This window comes from Camellia sinensis, chromosome 7, assembly GCF_055761805.1.
Source record: "Camellia sinensis isolate YWXY chromosome 7, ASM5576180v1, whole genome shotgun sequence".
Taxonomy (NCBI): Eukaryota; Viridiplantae; Streptophyta; class Magnoliopsida; order Ericales; family Theaceae; genus Camellia; species Camellia sinensis.
The window spans coordinates 118287705-118305975 of record NC_138967.1 but is presented as its reverse complement, the minus strand read 5'-3'; the positions used below and the strand labels follow the sequence as shown (position 1 = coordinate 118305975).

Sequence of the window (18271 nt, the reverse complement as noted above, 5' to 3'; positions counted from 1 at the left end):
AGGATTCCTCTATCTCATCACCTCTTGTTCTCACCATCTGATTAAACTTGCATTATATTTCACACAAAAGATTCAGAAGTATGCATTTACTAAAGAGCATAAATATTCAGATAATTTGCAATGCAAGCAAATCACAAACTTACAACACATAATTGTTCATATCAAAACATTTAAGCATATTCTTGATGCTTTCAAATTCACACTTATCATATGAATGCATCCTAGATCTTTTCTAGACGCTTATTGCTCTTTTGGACAAGTGTGTGAGTTATTAACTCGTGCTCTGATACCACTCTGTCATGACCCGAACCCGCCTCTATGGGTTAAGGACATAACCGGCCAGTAATCTTGAGAGTACCTACGGCCTCAAACCAAATCAGACATAACTCATCAGAGTAAAGGGGCCAAACGGAAGCAAAATTTAAAACTTTGTCCATAGAGCTGTGCTTACATGGCACATCAAATAAACCAAACATACAAACATTAATAACTCACAACGGAAAAATAGTACCATAAAGTTCTGTACAGACAGGATCATATAAGTCTAAGTCAACCCATCAAAACTATATACAGGTATACAAAAATTCCTCGCCAACATGACAAAATAAACAAGACAACAAAAAGGCGAAGACGGGTCTCATGCGTGAGACGTAAGGGCTGACTCTCCAAAACTTGGGTTGTTCCACACAGGCTTCATTGAGGCTGGGTCTGGACCTCTCTTGGCTCACCTACAAATACATGAATGAGCGTGAGCGATTGCCCAGTGAATAATATCAAATACAGAAGTTATACAAACGATATATAGAACAACAAGCTTCAAATGGCCTTGGGCCCAATTCATATTTTTATTTAGCATATATACACAATTTAAGTCGTGTGACTGCAATTCCTAACAAACTGGCCTTTGGCCCATTCAAACTTTCATTTGTGTCAAAACGACCTTTGGCCCATTCAGATGACTAACTGGCCTTTGGCCCATTCATTCGTTCATGTCGAAACGGCATCTGGCCCATTCATTCATGTCAAAACGGCCTTCGGCCTATTCATTCATGTCAAAACGGCCGTCGGCCCATTCATTCATGTCAAAACGGCCCTCAGCCCATCCATTCATGTCACAACAGCCTTCGGCCCATCCATTCATGTCAAAACGGCCTCTGGCCCATCCATTCATTCTTGTCAAAATGGCCTCTGGCCCAATCATTTGGTATAGCAAACATTGTCCACCAATCGAATCAATGAACTTAAAAAACTTACATAGAAGTAAGCAATTGGACAACAACATATATCAGATATCTTTGTTAAGATATTACTCACAGTGATCGGTTGGTTGGTTTGCCCTGGAGCTCGACCCTACACATTCCATGCACCCAAAAGGGTCACTAACAATTCAATCCGTTCTAAAATCACACTTTCCTCTTTAGGCTTCATTCTTATCTCTTTAACTCAATTACAATGCTTAATGCATGCCTAAGAGTACTTAGAAGTGAAAGAGAACGGAAAATGGAACTCAGAATGTATTTTCAAAATTTCAGAAAACAGGGTCCCCGCTCGAGCGTCGACTTTCTCGCTCGAGCGGACCCTTGAGGCCTGCAAAAGTACTGGTTAGGTCGAATTTACCCTCGATCGTGCACTCTAGCGCTCGAGCGGAAGGCCTCTCTACATGGCTCCTCGCTCGAGCATCAACGTCCTCGCTCGAGCAGACACCAATTCTTGAGTTCAATCTTCAAATTCCCAAGCTTGAGCCAAAAATTGCACAAGTCTCTCCCTTTCTCTCTCTATAGCCGGCTCTTTCTCTCTCTCAAGGCACAAAATCAGATTTTAAGCTTAAGTGTAGGAATAAGTGTATAGTGCATTTCTACATAAATTCCCACTAGTCACAATTTAATAATAATAAATAATTGGGCACTAATTCACCAATTTAATCAACTTAATCTGGTTCGAATCAATTTTTCAATTAAACTTCACCGTAGGCTCTAAAAATTATGCCAATCATAATGGCGCGACCAATTTCGGTTTCCGTGGCCGATAAGGCCTTCAATTTAATTTCCAAAGCAGATAATCAAACGGATATTTCTAAAGTGAACAAATAGAAATTCAAAACCACATATTTTCACATAGTGGCACACAAAATCATATTAGACACATAATCATACTCATATTAAGGACCAATTAACATACTACGGAATAGGGGTATCACATCCTGATAAACACATTCATCTTTCTCAGTCAACTGAACAATGCCATCAAGCACAAGAACTTTTCCATATGGCAAGTCATGAAATTCATTAAGTAATACAAAATATGGAAGAGGTGATGAAATTCATTCATTCATTCAATAATTCATTCAGTAATTCTTTATGACAGGTCTTGTTCATGGTACTAATATCTTTTGCTTTATAATGAAATGTCAATCTGTGAGTATAGGACATGGTCTTGGGTGGAACAAAAAAAAACTCCAATGCTATGGAATTTGTTATGGCAAAGATGATGGTAGAGATTCCGAACAGAGTGGACGGTGGTATTGATGGTCAACGGCTCTCATCGGTGAACACCCAGGTCGGTGGTTGTCGTGGTCGTCGATGAAGATTCCAAACGGATGAGTGCTCTGCTCTACGCTAGGTCTGGTTCCCCTCTCTCCCTCCTCTCCTCTATCTTCTCTTTTGTTTTTGTTTAACAAATGTGTGGGTTTCACGAAAATATTTCGAGCCATTCGGGGTTGTAAGTTTCGAGCTACCTAGCGGAGTCGATAAATAAACTACCCTCAAAAGTTCACACACTCATATTTGTTCAGAATAATAAATTTCTTATCTATACAAAATTACATTTCTCAACAATATTCTAAAATTAAAACTCTAACTAAGTTCTAGTGAGGTGGAAAAAAAAAAAAACACTAAAACTAAAACTAAAACTAAAACATCACATCGAATACTTCACACACATTAGAGTTACTAACAATTTTGCATTTCTTAAACCCATCCTCTCTCTCTCTCTTTCTCTCTCCCTCCATAACTGGTTAGGGTTTCCGATCTTGGCGGTTCTGTGGCTATCGCGATCGGAACAAGGCGTCTATCATGACCCAAACTTGCTCCTAAAAGTTTGGGCATGACCGGCCTGAACATAGGCCTCAAAATCAAATAATCAAATGATCAATAAGCATCTAACACAATACTAGGGCCTAAGACGAAAGCAATTTAATATTCAAATAATACGCACATTGAGCAGTGTTTAGATGTCGGGATCTCAAAACATATTCATCACAAGCTATAATTATAATACACATCTACATATAGATATATACATGCAACTCTTGAAGCTATTTTCTCAAGCTAACTCAAAACAACCCAAAATACAAGAATTAACTCTTAATTTAAATAAATACAATGAAACTTGATGGTTTTCATGGCTTTTATCTCAAACAAGTTTTTTAGGTCAAAACCCTAACTTAGGTGATTATAACACTTCATTTTAGTGCTTGATATTCATAAATCAAAGGGGACTTTAGGGTATTTAAGTTAAATTATACATACCTTAAACTCTAATCTTTAAAACTCCTCTCAATTTCTTCAATCCTCACTCTTGTTTGAGCCTCCTCTCTTTCCTCTTCTTCTCTAGCACTCTCACTCTCTTTCTCAAGAGATATTTTAGACCAAGTCATCTAAGGCTCTTAGAAGACCCTTATATCTATCAAGGTTAAAGGCTTAAAAGTGTTGGGCCTAAATATTTCCAATTAATTCATTACGAATCAAATTTTTACAAAACTTAATATTATGTCATAAAAATCATGTTGATCATAATTATAAAGTCAATTTTGGGTTATCGTGCTTTTGAGGCTTCCAATTTCTTGTCTAAATGTCTCAATTTCAACAGATTTTTCTCATAATCGATAGATATGATCCCATAATCATATATTTCACATAATTAAACACAATTTCACATGGAATTTCACATCAAGCATACAATTAGGCGCATAATTAAAATCTTAAAGCATAAAAGAGGGTTGGGTTATTACAGCGTCACTACCAGTGATGATGAGGTAGTGAATCATTAGAGACGGAGAGTGGACCCGTTTTTAGGGTTTCCTTACTGATCTTCAATGTCATTAGGGTTTCATCACTGACCTCTTGATCCCCACAAATTGCCATAGATCGTCTCCATCATTGTCCCCCGCCGTCGTGTCCATCACCGTAGCCATCTTCCTCAGATCATCTTCATCGTTGGGGTTTCGGTCGCCCTCGATGACTACGGTTCCAAGATCCAGCTTCTTATCCTCCTCACCCCTTCTCTCTCTCTCTCTCTCTCTCTCTCTCTCCCCCCTACCACACCTTGCAGGAACAATGGTCACTTTCTGTTTCTAAGCTTCGAAATGTGAAACCTCTTCGTTTGCTTCATCTATAAAAACCCCCACTTGATTTTGGCCATTGCAAAACCCCCATCTCTCTATATAAAAAATAGACATTGAAAGCTCAGAACATTCTCAGAGCTCATCAATTTCTCTCAATCCTTTCGCTAATTCAAGTTTGTATTCATATTCCTTGATTTTTCAATCTATGTAAGTTCATTACATGAATAGATGAAGTAGTTTTTTGTGATTTTTTTGCAAGTTATTGCATAGATCTTCTTCGCAGTTGTGATTATAGATTCGATATAATGAAATCATTTTTTTGGGGAAATTTTGAATATCAGATGATTCCATCCTTAATATATTAATTTTTATTAGTAGTTGATTTAATGTTGGATGTTTGATTAAGTTATTATAATTTTTTTTGTTGGATCTGTGAATTTTTTGTTTTTGTTGTTATTGTTGTTGGATCTGTTGTCTCTCTGTATATTAAATTTGAATTACTAAATAAGTTATTTATTTATTTTTTATTCTTGTGTTGAACATATGCAAATCTTTGTGAAAGCCCTAACTAGAAGCAACTTAGCACTATGACAGATAAAACGATAAGGGACAGATAGAGAAAGAGAAGAGATCAGGTATTTATATGATTTGTTGGTGTGGTTTTGTTGCAGTGAATAATTCCAACAGATATGAAACAAGTTTGTGAAATTTTAGACAGAGAAAGAAACCTACAAATTTTAACCAAATAGAGAGAAACCCATAGGCATATTTTAAACAGATAGAGAGAGAAACTCACAGATTTTAAACAGATAAAGAGAGAAACCCACCGATTTTGAACAAATATGGGGAAAAAATTGAATTGATAGAAAAAAATTTAACAGATTGATATAAATTTGAGTAGGTAGTAAAAAAAATTGAACAAATAGAAAATAATTTAAACAAATAGATATAAATTTGAATAGATAGTAAAAAAAGAGTCAGCAGATAAATTAAGAGATAAAATTGGAAAAAAAAATGTCCTTCAAAACTAACAAAATGACTTCTTACCAAATTATTTCGCAAATTGTGAACCTTTAACAAATAAAAAATATTCACTGGACCTAATGCCTTATACCCTTCTTCGATTGGATGTTTTAACAATTAAGTCTTTTTGTATTGCTTTAAACTATAATTATGATAAAATTTGTATTTTGTGTCATTTTAATTAAATTAGTTCAATTATAGATGACTCAAAAAACTCACTGAGTGAACAATTATAAAATTACTTGTAAAGTATAAATTCACTTCAGTTCTAATATTTTAGAGAGTTAACCGTTAGGTTTTAAAATTTAGGGTGTAAAATGTAAACAGGTCATATTTAAAGAGGTTTACTATAATTTATCCTAAAATTAAAATTGGAGGACCAAAGTAACATCGGATGCATAATTTAAGGATTACAAATATATTTTATCAATTAAAAAAGCAATATTTGTGGATAACTCTGAAATTTTTGAATAATTCTTTTTGAACAAAAGAATTGGCCAAACAGTCCGTAAGTTTTTTTGACTCCAATCCAGTTATAAATACATAATTTTTTTATCATTTACACTGAGAGTGAAGTCCAAAGAAGAGTAGTAAGACCGAAGAAATTAGAGACATACATTAAATTGTTGGAAAGGGGTTAGATGATCAAATAAAGAAACATTATTGACGTGGAGTAAGACAGAAGAAATTGACATACATTAAATTGTTGATACTGAAATAAGAAAATATCAGCCACTAAGTTTCTGCTTCTTCTTCTTCTATCATCACCTTGGTTGCATTTTAAGGCTCATTCAAACATCTGATTATATAATAATATCAACAAAACTTTGAGCCAATAATGGGTATAAAAAACAACTCATCCTTCATGTTCTCGATTTTCTTTCTCCTCTTCTTCTCTTTCATCAACCATCTCTCCCATGGAGCTGACACCATCTCTGCAAATCAATCTCTTTCTGGGAACCAGACCATAACCTCTGCTGGTGGGAATTTTGAACTGGGTTTCTACAAACCAGGTAATTCCTCATACTATTACATATCCATTTGGTACGCCAAAGTATCTACTCTAACAATAGTTTGGGTAGCCAATAGAGATAATCCCATCTCTGATAAGTATTCCTCTGTACTCAAAATCTTAGATGGTAATTTGGTGATTTTAAATGAATCCCAAACCCTGATTTGGTCCACAAATCAGAACTCTACCACTTCCAATTCTGTGGTGGCTGTTCTTGGGGATGATGGGAATTTGATTTTGAGAGATGGGTCTAATTCAAATCAACCAATTTGGCAAAGTTTTGATCTCCCTGCTCACACTTGGTTGCCTGGTGCAAAGATTGCTTACAATAAGCTTACCAACACACATCAACGTTTAACTTCATGGAAGAACTCAGAAGACCCTTCAACAGGACTGTATTCTCTTAGTCTTGATGCAAATAATAGTCAGTATGTTATATTTTGGAATGGGTCTAAACAGTATTGGACTACTGGCCCTTGGAATGGGCAGATTTTCAGCTTAATACCTGAAATGAGAGCTAATTACATCTTTAATTTTAGCTATCACGACAACAAGAATGAGAGTTACTTCACATATTCCATGTATAATCCTTCGATTATTTCTAGATTGATTATGGATATTTCGGGGCAAAACCAACAACTCACTTGGTTGGAAAGCACAAAGCAGTGGAATTTGTTTTACGCACAGCCGAGACAGCAATGTGAGGTTTATGATTTCTGCGGGCAGTATGGAATATGCAATAATATTATCCAACCCTTCTGTAATTGTTTGACGGGTTTCAATCCTAAGTCACTCAATGATTGGAATTTGAGTGATTACTCTGGGGGGTGTGTGAGGAGAACCGAGTTGCTGTGTGGTAATATTACTGCTGCTAATCGAGAGAGAGACAGGTTTTGGGAAGTTTCTAACACGAGATTGCCTGAATTTCCTCAATCTGTGGCTGTTGGCAGTTCCCCTGAATGTGAATCTTCTTGCTTGAATAATTGCTCTTGCACTGCTTACGCTTATGATAGTAATGGGTGCTCAATTTGGATTGGGGAGCTCATGAATCTGCAGGATGGTAGCGGAAACACTCTTTATCTCAGACTCGCTGCTTCTGAGTTTCCAAAGCCTAAATTTAAAAAGGGGATTATTATTGGTGCTGTTGTGGGTTCAATTGCATTGGTAGTCATCTTGGTCCTCGTGTGTGTTGTTCTCTTGAAGCGACAAAACGGCATTGTAGCAGCCCCTTGTTTCCTTTTGCGAAACACTTCTCGCTGGTTGAGCTTTCTGCATGAAGAGAGGATGGCAACAGTTTATGGTTCATTGGTTGCATTTAGATACAAAGATCTGCAAAAAGCAACCAAAAATTTCTCGGGGAAAATTGGGGGAGGAGGTTTTGGTTCTGTTTTCAAAGGGACATTGCCTGATTCCACTGTCATAGCTGTGAAGAAGCTGGAAAGCATCAGCCAAGGAGAGAAGCAATTTCGAGTAGAAGTCAGCACCCTTGGGACTATCCAACATGTTAATCTTGTTCGGCTTTGCGGGTTCTGCTCTGAAGGTAAAAGGAAGTTGTTGGTATATGATTACATGCAGAATGGATCCTTGGATTCCCATCTTTTTCATGAAAAGGAGTCAAAGGTCTTGGACTGGAACAAAAGGTACCAAATTGCACTAGGGACAGCTAGGGGGTTGGCTTATCTCCATGAAAACTGTAGAGACTGTATCATACATTGTGACATAAAGCCAGCGAACATTCTATTAGATGTCAACTTCCACCCAAAAGTAGCAGATTTTGGTTTGGCAAAGCTTCTTGGGCGAGAATTCAGCAGGGTTCTGACAACCATGAGAGGTACAATGGGCTATCTTGCGCCAGAGTGGATATTAGGGTTGGCCATTACCACCAAAGCTGATGTGTACAGCTACGGTATGATGCTATTTGAATTGATATCAGGAAAAAGAAACACTGATCAATCCGAAGAAAGGATAGTTAAATTCTTTCCAATTTGGGCTGCAAGTGTAGTCGCAGAAGGTGGCGATGTCCTTAATTTGTTAGACCATAGGTTGGAGAAACATGTTGACATTGAAGAGGTATGGAGAATTTGTAAAGTTGCTTGTTGGTGCATCCAAGATGATGAGAATGATAGGCCAACAATGGGTCAGGTAGTTCGGATCCTCGAGGGGATTCTGGATGTGAACATGTCTCCAATTCCTCGCTTGCTCCAAGCCCTTGTTGCCGACTAGGAGCATATCTATAATTTTTCTCATTTCTTTACTGATTCGTTCTTTGATCAAATGGAAGTCACAACTATGGAGAAATCCTTCAACTGTTTGCTCAGGCCAAGAGCACTGTATTATCCAGTTTCAAGTCTAAGACAATAAATCATGGATGTGCTTGAGCACTACATATTATTGGGTTTTGTACTTGGTTGTATTGTTTTGTTGCCTTGTGATCAATGTAACTGGTTTATGGTTTTGCTGTAGGATTGTGCATTGTTCAACTTTTCATGTACGTCTCTTAGAAGTACAAGTGTGTTAAAGCAAAATAAGTCCCCAATGTTTAGTGAATTCTACTGTTTTCAATGAATTTGTTAGAAATTCTACTGTTTTGAATTATTATTATTATTATTAAAATTTTTAACTTGTGTTCGGATCTTGAAATTGTAGAGGATAAAAAAGAGAAACTAGAAGTGAAAAGTTTAGCTTCTATTTCATGGATTTTGAAGATTCAAACTCAATCTTAGAGTGTGTTTGGATGAAAAATGAGATCCTTCAATCTTCCAATGAACTTAGAGGGACGTGCAGGAATAAATTACCCATGAAACCCTTTTTCCGAAGGATGCTATATCAAAAGATATTTTCTTTTGTTATGGTCCAAGAACGTTTGAACACAAATTTTGAATCTTCTCAGAGTTGTATGTGAATGTTACTGCTCACATTATTATTATTATTTTATTTTTTTTTTTATCGGCAAATGATAGTTGTTAAATTACCCATAAAACCCTTTTTCCGAAGGATGCTATATCAAAAGATATTTTCTTTTGTTATGGTCCAAGAAAGTTTGAACACAAATTTTGAATCTTCTCAGAGTTGCATGTGAATGTTACTGCTCACACATTTTTTCTTTTTGATCGGCAAATGATAGTTGTTAGTTGTTAGATTAACACCTATGGGAGAAAATCTTCCCACCCTTGGAAACCTTCAGGGGAATTGAACCCATGACCTTCTTGAAACTACGTCTTAAGAAAGACATGGTGACCAACTAGGCTAGGACTAGTTGGTTGTTACTGCTTACACTTTTGGTTGACTGAAATGAAATAAAATGTAATAATTATTTTATTAAATTATTTATTTTTATATTTGGTTGGTTAAAAAAATAATAATAAATATATTATAAATGAAATCATCATTTACTATTATAAAATAATAATTATTTTATAAAAGAATTTAAAGAATGAACCATTTTATTTTATTTTATTTCATTTTACTAACTAAATAGAGCGTTAGAATTAAGAATAGCTTAACAATCAATACAATGAAGAAAGAGGATGTTGGGAGAGACATTAGGTTATATATATTTAGGAATGAACATTTGAAAAATTTTGACATTACATTACATTTGTGCATATATATCTTATCTTATCTTATCTTACTATAATATAAGAGGCAGTTGACATAGCATGGCAATTAACACTTTTGGCAACAAAAAAATTGGTCGCTAAAAGTCTACTTTTGGTCGGCAAAAGTTATCCGCGACCAATTTTTTTGGTCGCTACTTTGGTCGCCAATTGAGGGTCGGCAAAAGTAATTCGCAACCAAAATTTTGGTTGGTCGGCAAAAGTTGGATTTGCCGACTAAATTTTTGGTCGCTAAATATTTAATTACCGCGACTAATTCATTTTGTCGCTAAAACACTTTGGTCGCGAAAAGTGATATTTTCCCGACCAAATATCTTAGTCGCCAATTGACACATTTCGCGACTAAACAGTTTGGTCACCAATTCTCACATTCAACGACCAAAAAGTTTGGTCGCCAATTGTGACATTCCACAACCAGAAAGTTTGGTCGCCAATTGTGACATTCCACGACCAAAAAATTTGGTCGCCATTTGTTACTTTTCGCGACCAAAACTTTTGGTCACCAAAAGTGAGTTTCCACGAGCAAGAGTTGTTTTGGTCGGCAATAGATGTATTTTTTGCGACCAAAACTCTTGGTCGGCAATTGTCATTTTTTGCAAAAAAAAATTATTCTGCATCATTCATGATGGGTATCCAGTCTTCAATTGTCATTTCTCTAGGTCAACTGCAATGCATCTTGCAGATCCTGAGATGGCCTTCATGATGGGTATCCAGTCTTCAATAGTTCCAAGAAACCCATGGAGAAACACAAGTACATTATTCTGCACCATTCAAATTAAGAAAGAGTGATAAAGAATAACCACACCTAACTCAATTTCAGTATGTCTAACTAGTGGTGCTGCAAATGGAAAGCCATTTTAACAAGTGAAAAAAAGGGAAAGAAGTTTTTTAGTTACAGCTGCTAGGTATACAAAATGTGGATAGATAACCATGCAACATAGACATAACTCTTCATGTATCAGTACAAAAGATGACATAGAGAAATGTGTAACTCACTCCCCCCACATTAATGGAACTCCTCTAATTTTTTCCACCAACTATGTACAAGAAACCAAAAGAAAAAAAATGCACCCAGGAACTATTTGCTTTCCATTATTTGCAATTAATCATGTGCCAAATTATCTGGAATTACACAGGTATTAAATACCCTAGAGCTTTTTGTGCGAATTCAATGGATCAAAGACTCCGAAGGATACAAAATATTAACATAAAAATTAAAATTCCAGTGCTTACTTCATTGCTTGATCCAATCTGACGTACATTGATGAAAAAAGAGAAACCATATGAATTAACTGTTAACTGGTATTTATGAACTTCTTCCCCAGGAAAATTTCAAAGGATGACCTTGTTGTCGACTTGAAAGTTCCCCAAGAGACGGCCAGCATCATCAACATATGCTTCTATGAAGCCACTGCATGGATTACGACAAATATTCAGAGGTTCAGCAGTTATATCTTCTTTAAGCCAGCCGTAATTTCCAAGACCATGTGCTATAGAAGGGGAAGGTTCCTTGTTCATTGCCATACATATACCTGCCTTTTGCAGCTCAAGATAATATGAGAACTGGACATAAGCTGACAAACCTAGGCTACTCTCAACTGTAGCACTAACAACACTCATCTTCCCCTGCTGTTGAGCCCATCTTGCAATCAATGCTGCATTTTCAAAACCCCCAACAACAATTGGTTTGATGACCTGACAAGAGTTATAAAATGAAACCAAATTAGGTTCATATTTCTGACTTTTTCCCCATTGAATATAATTCATGTCAAAAGATGAATAAATAATGATGGGGAAATTGTGACTGAAGAATTTTAACAGATGCAGCAGTTTGTAGGTTCTGATCGTGGTACTGGCTTTCATGTTTCACAGATAGAAAAGAAATGAAAGGCACACTATCATAAGCATAACATGAGTTGAGATGAGTTTAATTACTAAAGTGTTTTATGCATCTTGTCCTGATTGAGGTATACAAGAAAACCTCCAAAACAAAATTTTCATTCAATTATATGTGGTTTAAAACATATGGTTGGATTTTTTCACGAGGCTTAGAAATTGAACTTTTTGGATTGACAACGACTAGTGTACTGTCTGATGAGGCATACACGATGATACATATTACATGTTGCTCGTCCCAAAAACTAACATAAGAAAATAAACTTCCACTTACGATAACAACTACTCCTGAGTGAGTAAACTTTGCCAGCATTCCAAGAGAATTTTCTTGGACATTTTCAATGGTTTCATCCAGTGCTATAGGTAACCCAGTTTCTTCACAGAATTTAATTATATCTTCTTCATCCTGAACAGGTTCCTGAAACAGAGTTGCACAGAGACAGCTAAATAACTAGAAACCTCCAATAAGTAATTCAGAAACTGTGTCAATGAAATACTAATAGGGATCAATGCACTAAAAGCAGTTAAATAAACACTCAAATGAAGATGAACCACAATAACAAATGGTCGATCTGGTAATATGTGATTACCACAAGTTAGTATTATGAAGAACTAAAAATATCAAATTTTGTGTCCTATCAAATTAGTATTGTGAAGCACCTATCAGAGTCGTCTTCCCACTGCCACTTCTTCCAACAATATCAATTTTGTGTCCTCCTTCAAATGTACAACTTATCCCACGAAGAACAAGTGGTGCATCAGGCTTATATCTGATCTGTTTTGACATCATGTATATATTTCTCAGTCAGTGTGCTACTATCCTTTGTCAGTTTAAATGCAAATGCACAAAAAATTTACCTGCAAATCTTGAATCTCCACTTTACCCCTATGTAGACACCCCATTTTTGACCGACCTTAAGACTCAGACGTCACCGATTGAGCGCTCGGTGATGGTGCATGTCGTGCTCGTTCAGAGGTTTCAGAGTCTCGGCTGCGAGCCTTGCCTCCGAACTTCCGGACTCTTTCATGCTTTGCCTCGGTTTGCGAGCTAGGCTCTGTTTTCTCTATTTTCTCTTCCCGAAGGGAGGGAGAGGTCTCGTAGATCATCTCAGTGGCCGTAGGCTACGTTTCGTGGTCGTAGGTCATTTTGCCCGTTTGGAGTCCGGTTTCCGATTTTTCGGAGTCGTTGGCTGTGTGCCTCGGTTTGGGACCGCTGAACCACCTCCGTTTGCTCCGGTTTTTAGCATGCATCTTATTTGCTCCCTTTGGGGGGACACTGTGGCTCGAAAAACCAACTTCGTTGTCGAACACCACTTTCGGTGCCTAACAACCAGTTTTTGGGGCCTCGGGCTGCGCGTTTCGGCCCCCGAACCTTCATTTTGCATCGGTTTGAGTTCATTTTTGGCAGGGACCTCTGTTTCATTGTTAGAAAGGTCGTAGAAGGATGGGAGGCCAGTAATTGTTCTGACAACCAGTTTTATTCCTCCATCGCCCTCCGTCGCCTGTTTTTCCCACTTGAAAGCCAATGTTGACCACCCTAAAGCCACTTTTTCTTGCCCTAAACCATATATTTGTGTTGTACACACCTGGGAGGCCACCAATATCACATGGCCGGCCAGTAATTGTGTTTGCCCTTTTCGAACCTCTCCTAAAAGTGGCCTTTTCTCTCTCCTGGTTCACTTTCTCCAATTTTTGACCACATGGTTGTGTTGTGCACACATGGGAGGCCCTATTTCTGGGGTGGCCGGCCACTAATCATGATTGACCCTTTTGACCCTTGGCCACCACATGGTTGTGTTGTGCACACATGGGAGGCCCTATTTCTGGGGTGGCCGGCCACTAATCATGATTGACCCTTTTGACCCTTGGCCGGCCGGCCATGGGGAGAGCCGGCCGGCCACCTAAACCCCAGATAACCAGCCGGCCATGATCCTCTCTCCAGGTACATTACAGAAGTGTATTCTGTTTCCCCCCAGAATTTGTATCCAGGGGGGTGCACTTTTGGGGGGAAACTTGAATTCTTTCCTCCCCAATTTTCCCCCTCTTTTCCCCCTCTTTTGCCTATATGGCAGACCCCCTAGCTGTGTGTTGAAGGGTTACAAAAAATTACTTTAGGCCCTTGCATTACATCTCTCTCCCTCTCTACTCCAAGCACCAAAATCCTTCAAACTCTACACCATTTTACACTACACCTCATAGCACCACATCCCCATCCTCCATTCCAGTAGCTTGAAGCTGATTTCCAGAGGTGAAGGACTCCCAAACTTGGCTCAAAGGTTGTTGGAGTATTGGTCTACAAGGGTGAGTCACTCTCTTCCCTTTTTTAGCCTTCTTTTGCATGCTTTCTAAGCCATACTTGCTTCCACTTTTGGGCTCCGACCCTAACTGAAAATAGTCATGTTTTGAGGTCTTTTTCATGTTTGATTAAGGGTCCTTCCCTGTTTAAGGGCTCCAGCTACCACTTACTTCTTTACCCCTCTTGTATGCCTCTTCCTTGCATGGTATTTTAGGACTATTTATAAACTGTTTTGAGGCATGTTGTAAACTGTAAAGTGGCTTATTTTGAGCCCTTATTCAACATTTTTGAGGGGCTCTTCACTGTTTGAGGCCTCCATCTGTCACTTGCCTCTTTATCCCTCTTTTGGCCTCATATTTGCATGTTGTGTTAGCCCTTTGTGCTTATATTTTTGGGCTCTGGTCTGAACTGTAAATGGCCTCATTTTGACCCTCTCTTCATGTTTTATCAAGGGTCTTTTTCTGTTTTAGGTTCCCTTTTTTCTCTTTGTGTTTTAACCTCTTTTTTGGCCTTATTTTGCATAGTATTTTAGGCTTGCATGTGCACTGTTTTGGGTTCTGCCATAAACTGTAAAATACCTTTTTTTGAGCCCCTCTTCAACTTTGTTGAAGGCTCTTCATTGTTTGAGGCCAGAAGCTTCCACTTGCTTCATTACCTCTCTTACGGGGCCATTTTTGCATGCTAGCTTAGTCCTATTTGTGTCCATTGTTTGGCCTTGCTTAAAACTGTAAATATTCTTGTTTTGGGACTGCCTTCAATCTGTCTTCATGCTTCATGATCAAATAGTGCATGTTTTGTATAGCTATAGGTCATTGCGCATGCCTAGTTTTGAGTTTCGGGGTTCGCCTCTTGCATCGGGTGCCATATTGCCATGTTTCGGGGCTATTTTTCATCATATTCCAGTGCTGAAATTTTGCATGTTTGCATATCATGTTTCATACCTTGCCATGCTTTGTTAGAGTGGCATTTGTGCCTTAGGATCGGTCCTCGGTTTGCGTGCATGCGTGCACGCATCTCAAGTGTCTCATTTTCATCTAATGGCCTCTTATGTGAGTGTGGCTGAGGTCCACTCATGTTGGTGTAAGTCCATTGTGCATTGTGTATGCCATTTCATTCCATAGCATTGCGTATGCTAGGTTGTATGCTAGAGCATCGTGTATGCCATGGTACCTCGTGCATCGTGTATGCCATTTCATAGCATTGTGCAAGCTAGGTTGTATATTAGTCGCATTCATGCATGTCATGCATATTGCACTGTGTTTGGGATAGGAGTTAGCCCGAGCACGGGAAACGAGGGACGTTTCGTACTTCGAGTGACGGAACGTGTCTCAATTCCCAGTCACCGACACTCCGGATTACCCATGATGGAGTTTAGGTTTTGTTGTGTTCTCATGTGCATTCATTCCATATTGAGTCGTGCAATTTGACTCCTCGGCCATTACGCATCGATATGCGTGATTGGCAGCATGAGAATCGAGGCATGCATACATTTGTGAAAATACATTGCTATGCCCTTTTCCTGCTCTCTGTTGCAGCAAATCAAGAATCAGTGGCCTTTCAAAAGCCTTGCACAACATTCCGGCATCAATCGCAAACAGAGGCTAATTGGGGCATCGCAGTGGATTTTCGTGCCAAGCAACCCGAGCATGCATCATTCATCATCCGGAGCGGAGTCGAGGCAGTCCCTAGCTTGCATGCTAGTTTACAGCTTTCTTAGTTAAATTTGTAATTTAATTAGGATTTTGTAATTATTTGGACTGTAATATTTATTCGGGACTGTATATTATTTATTCGGACCCTCTGCGCGAGGGCACAACTGTAATAAGTGTGCGTGTGTGTGATGTATGTCTTCCAACCCCACGTCTTTCTCCCTTTTATTTACCCGCTTATGATGGTTAGATTAGGGCATATTTTAATTAGCATACAGTATGATAGCATGTTTGCATTCATTCATTTGTTTTGCATGCACCGGGCTCGGCGCATCATACTAACTGCATTGTATCTTCAATTCCAAGTTGAATACATGTTAGCTGTAGCATTTCATATGCCATGTTTAGAATAGCCGAGCCTGCTATAATTGCATTTTTGCATGTGTTGCATTAGGCATTTCTATATAGTTAGGATCATGCATGGATTTCTAACCTGGCTTCTGTTTTGGCTTGGAGTACTCGGTAAGTTTTATGCTTTAGCATCCTTGCATGTGTGTGAGTGACTGCCATAAAAGCATGCTTACCATGAGGCTATATGCTTATGTGATATAACTGCCTGAATGCCTGTGGGTGAAGGTTGGGTTATTTTAATTGGAACAATTCATCAAATGTGTGTTTTAAGCCCACTAGATAGTGGCAAAATCATGTTTTTCTAAGCCCACCCGAGGGTGGCAAATCCACATCTTAGCCTACTTGAGGGTAGCACCATCAAACCATTTTCAAATAAACAAACATGAAATGTTTTGTTCCAATTCAGGCGATCCAGTCTATACTTGTATGTTGTGCGCATCACATAGTAAATCTAGGCTAATAACCGGAATAAGAACACATAATGTTTTCAAAACTTGATATCATGGTTAGTAGAGGCCGATCTTTGATCGGGCGAGCGGGGGTGCTCACGAAGTGACCTTCCCCAATTGTACCCAAGTTCCCGAGCCGAGGCAACTTTGGTGATGACGGACACGTGGCCTTAGGCAACGAGTCAGGGTTTCCTAAATTTCCCCAAAATAAAATATTTAGGTGGCGACTCTGTATCTGGCATAGCAGTCCATGTTTGGCACATCTTTTCTAAAAATCTGTTTTCTCAAAACGATTTGCCGGATTTGGACTCTTTGGTTCAGATTAAGAATCGTGACAATTTGAGAGTCCTGAGTTGTAGTGAGCCCAATATCGAACGGAACGGGGGAGCTCATCCCTCCCGGGGCGTTCGGGGACGTCTACAGTTTCTGGCGATTCTACTGGGGACTTAGAGAACTTGATTCGGACTCATGATATCTGATTTTGACTACACTTATGTGTTTCTTTGCATTGCATGTGCATTGGTGCGCCTAGGGCACCATGTTTGCCATCTGCTATTCCTGAACGGTTTACCGGAGGCTTGTCTTGTCAAGGCATGACCATAAGGCTGACCAGCTGTGGGCTCTGCTAGTATGGGAACACAAACCCCGGTTTTACCGGGGCACCCTTTTGACCATTCGACCTAGTGCATATTCGGATCCATAGTGACCATTCCAAACTAAGACAGGTTGCTTACCCGTTTATAGGTTGTTTGAAACCGTTGCGTGCGTAGTGAAACCCTAGCTCCTGACAAAATAGGACAGGGAAAACCCTACCCCAACATAAGGGTGTTTTGGCTCTCAATTATCTGTTATGTGCTGTCAGAGTGTGTCTCTACAGAGGTTGCATGTATCAGTTTGCGAGTTTGGGGCGTCAGGCCTGCGGGCATCAGTCAGTGTTTGAGAATCAGTTATCTGTGGGTATCAGATTCAGTCTCTGGGGACAGTGATTCAGGGATACGGATAAGTGATTGAGGACAGTGTGTATTCAGCTTATCGACCGTGTGTTGTTATGCCCAACCGTGTGTTGTGTGTTTATTTTTAGCTGTTATGCTGTCCGTTTATCTGTTTATTTATTCCCTTATTGCTTTATTTATCTTTTTACTAGGGGCAGTTTTAGCACAATTGCTTCCGACCCAATAGATATTCCCCAAGCATTTTGGACAACAGGTCGTCGGCTCAATCGATCCGAGGATCTGGTTGACGGATAGCCAGTGTTTCATTCTCTACCCCAGTTGTCAGAAGAAGGCCAAGAAGACGCAGTGTGTCTGAGCAGAGGTTACCAGAACAGTGGTCTACCCTAGCAGTAAACAGTCCGGTTGAGGTGTCAGTTTCTGTCATAGAAATACACATACCAGTCAGTCAGCAGGATCAGCAGAGTATAACCAGAATGGAGGAAATGATGCGTCAGCTCCAAAAGAGCATGAAACAAATGCAGGAGGATGCTGTCCGCCAAGCGGAATTCTCTAAGCAGCAGGCCACGATCATGGCTCAGCAGGCCGAGCTAATCACTAGACTACAACAGCAAAATGCAGCATCT

The 18271-nt window shown here is 38.9% G+C and overlaps 1 long non-coding RNA gene and 1 pseudogene across 2 annotated transcripts; one reads left to right on the top strand and one right to left on the bottom strand.

The window, feature by feature from the left end:
* Nucleotides 1-5871: 5871 nt before the first annotated feature.
* Nucleotides 5872-9007, top strand: LOC145795276 (G-type lectin S-receptor-like serine/threonine-protein kinase At2g19130 pseudogene; annotated as a pseudogene). The gene has a single exon (XR_014335898.1). The product of XR_014335898.1 is annotated as a G-type lectin S-receptor-like serine/threonine-protein kinase At2g19130 pseudogene (transcript).
* Nucleotides 9008-11196: 2189 nt separating this feature from the next.
* On the bottom strand, nucleotides 11197-12028 carry LOC145794759 (uncharacterized). The gene is made up of 2 exons (XR_014334700.1): nucleotides 11527-12028; nucleotides 11197-11405 (listed from the first exon to the last, which is right to left on the bottom strand). It is a non-coding gene; the product is annotated as an uncharacterized LOC145794759 (long non-coding RNA).
* Nucleotides 12029-18271: the final 6243 nt, after the last annotated feature.